Below are 3,770 nucleotides of genomic sequence, written 5' to 3' on the forward strand. Positions count from 1 at the left end.
GCCCAAACTGGAGCATTCTGGGCAAACCAAGCTTATAGTCACACTAGGTGACACTGCCTGCGGTGGCGGAGATGGCCAGTGTCCCCCACACACTGTGCTGCATCCTTGCCCAGCCCCCCTTGCGTCTACGTGCACCTGTCTCTCATCGATGGCTGTGCTGTGAGCAGAGACGCAGATGCAAGCTCTTCTCTTCTCTTCTCTGCCTCCTCCTCCCGTGTGACCTGGATGTCGACAGCCAAGGCTGACATCCAGATGGCAGAGTCTGGGCTGCGTGTGGCCAAGGACCCCACCATCTGCCCTGCCACCACTGCCATGGGCCTTCACGAAACAAGAAACAAGCTTCTATGGGCTTAAACCAGTGAGATGTCAAGGTCTATCTGTTCCAGCAGCTGGTGCTATCATAATTATAATTAATATTATAATTAATATATCCAGCCTTTGAAGCCATTTTTTACTATTTTGATTGCATATTCTTTTTATAAGAGAAAGGCCAGGGAGCTCTACCATACACATTGTTTTAACCATTCTGTGATGTTCTACAGCCACAATTTGATACAACTTTTGCTGTCAGATTTGAAGCTACAGTGAAAAGACTGAGATTCCAAGTAGATTCAGGCTCAGTCTGGACTTTGACAGAGAATTCTCAGAACCAGAGTAGCAGACGTGTCAGTCAGGAAAAGGCCCCCTGGCAGGTTTCCTGTCTTCGAGGGGCTGGGATGACGGAAAGACATAAGATCACTGAAGGTAATAGTTTTCCTCCCATACAACCTTCAAAATAATGCATTTATTATTCCTTCCCCTAAGCTCATGAAAACTGTATATAAATTGCCTCTTGACTCCAAATCTAGAATCTCTAAAAGCTAAGCCAAGCTGGCAGCTCTGTAAATGACGGGCGTCCACAGCCCCTTTGCTAACCAGAATTTCACTTATATTTTCAAAAACCTGGGAATAATAATGCTTATCTTTATGAATTAAATGAGACAATGTATTTAAAAATGCCTAGCAATACCTGACACTTAAAAGATGCCCTGTAAATCTTATTTTCTTTCTTTATCTGCAAAAACAATAGCATTAACTTTTTTCCCTTTTATTCACATGACTCAACTGTCCTAGGGTGGTGCATCAGTTTGAGTCCTCTGAGATGCAGATGCTAAGATGAAGTTAGATGTGCAGGAGATTCACGGGGGAAGTGCCTGGGAAGAACACGGGGAGAAAGAGCAGGGAACCATCAGACTGTGATGCTGGTCTAATACCTGGGAGAGGAGAGGGATGGAGGGAAGAGTGGGTAGGAAGAGCTTGAGAGTTTGCAGCTGTGAGAAAGTCTTGGCCAGCCAATGGCAAGCCCCAGAGCGAAGACTGCCCATTAGAGGGTCCTACATTGGGTAGGAATGCCCTGGCTCTAAAGTCCCACTGTGCCCAGTCACTGGGAGTAGCCCGGGGAAATCATGGCCTATTGTGAGCTGTTTTGCACCCTGCAGGGGCAGAGGCTGACAGCCAGCTATGCTGCCTGCAGCAGGTTGCCTCTGCAAGAGAGCATTGAACCATGCAGTCCCGTAGTTGCCAGAATATAAGAGGAAAGTTTTTCCTCAAATGCACAGAAAAGCAACAGTCACCTCTACTATTACTGTCTGTTGAGGTTTTCTCATAGATTTCAGCTTACAGCTAAAAGCCAAACCTTCAAGAGCTGAAAAAAGCTACCAAGTGAAAAGCCCTGCTAAGACAGATTGGGTTTTGCAACACAGCCAGTAGGTGGAAAGGCCTCCCACATAATCAAACTCAAAGCAGCACAGCATCCGCTGCCTGAGAATTCAGGAGCTGCCTGGCACCTGCTGGGTTAATTTCAAGTCCTCCAGATGAGACTGCAAAGTGTCACTAGCAGAGGTTCTATCACTGACTGAATGAAGTCTGATAATTAATTCCCCACTTTTAAGATGTGAAATGAGATGTTCACTGAGGCCTTGAGCATGTTGGGAGAATGATAGCGCTTGAGGATTAACAGACTGAGGTTTGGGAAGATTTTTTGGGGGAAAACCTATTATTGTTTTCCATGCCCCAAAGAGACAAAGGTTTAAAAGAGAGTTAATGGGGGATTTAGAGACAGGGCTTTGTTTCCAGCATTTTCTCTGGCTCAGGTTACTGGTCTGATTTGGATGTCAGAGTCTTTAGTATAAAAAAAAGTAGGATTTTTTTTTTAAATTTTAGCATAAAAAGCCTGTATACCAACCTGAGCGAGACCCTGTCTCTACTAAAAATGGAAAAATTAGCTGGGTTTGGTGGGGCACACCTGTAGTCCCAGCTACTCAGGAGGCTGAGGCAGAAGGATCAGTTGAGCCCAGGAATTTGAGGTTGCAGTGAGCTATGATGACACCACTGCACTCTAGCCGGGCGACAAAGCAAGACTCTGTCTCAAAAAAAAAAAAAAACAAAAAACCTGTATAGTTTTTTTTAGTGTAAAGAACCTGTATAGTATAAAAATCACCCTGCTCTGCTAGTTCTAATCTTTATATGGGAGACTGACAAGTTCAAATTTTAAATTGATAGTACCTGGTATGGGTCCAGGTTTACATAATTTGGGGGACATCTTTTAGAAGAAGGATAGAAAATATTAAAATAAATTAGGTAGGAAAATATTAATACTGAGAATGAGTAAAGACATCACAACAAGTTACAGACAGGAAATATCTGCCAAGTAGTGCAAAAATCACAAAATTTAGAAAAATAACCTAATACTTTAATGAACTAAGCACCTGACACAACTCCATAATACTTTTTGCTTAATTTTTTTGGTTTTTTGTCCACTTCTTATAAACAATGATTTTGTAATATTATTTTCTCTAGAGAGACTAGAAAGATAACTCAGACTTTCTCAAGCATGGTTGATAGTCAGGATACATAAAATATGTAACTTCATATACTGAAGTACAAACCATTTGTGGTATTAGCTATAGGTTTGTGTGTTACAGACACAGGAATTCTAATAAATTCTATTTAATGTAATTACCATAGAAAAAGAAAGATTAATGAATGATGTTTATAATTGTGTATGTTTTGTCACTGAGTATATTCCTAACAAGAGAGCTTCTATTTTGACTAGGCATCAAAGAAGAAGTGTCAGACATAAAATCAGATCAAGTTAGGAAAAATTTGAAAGTTTATTGTTATACAAAAAAGTACATATCTCTATCCAGTGGACTTGAAACCAAGTAGTGAGAAGCTCACCTTACAACAGTTAAAGCACAGTTTATAAAGCATAAAGGAGGAAGTATTTTGATCTTTTTTGTGATTGGCTGTTGTATATTAACTTTTTATTCGGGGCAAATAGAGCTATTTAAACTGATTTGTCTATAGCTGACTGGTTTAATTTCACTAAGTCGTGCTGAGAAGGATAGAAAGCATATGTTTTGTGTTTATGATTAGAAATAGCGTTTCAAGGAAATCAGAATGACTTCAGTTTTGGTTATGTGGTTATGGCCCATCAGCCTTGGGGTATACCTCAACTGTGGCCTCCATTTTAATTTTTCTTTAACTGAACTGAATGCTCTGCTTACATTTTTACATGTTTGGGAATTGAAAAGATTTTCTCCAGACAAGCTTCTGGCTTGAGACCTTCACACCTTGCTTCTCCTCCACCACCCAGGTATTTGCAGTGCCAGGTGCCAGAGGATACTTTGCAGCGCCAGGATTCCCCCTCGCCCTGTGTCTTCGTGCCAGCAGCCGAGTGATCAGTGTAGTCTGGTGGGGGCTCTCCTGGAAGCCATTCTTAGCACTGT

This window comes from Eulemur rufifrons, chromosome 4 (assembly GCF_041146395.1).
Source record: "Eulemur rufifrons isolate Redbay chromosome 4, OSU_ERuf_1, whole genome shotgun sequence".
NCBI lineage: Eukaryota > Metazoa > Chordata > Mammalia > Primates > Lemuridae > Eulemur > Eulemur rufifrons.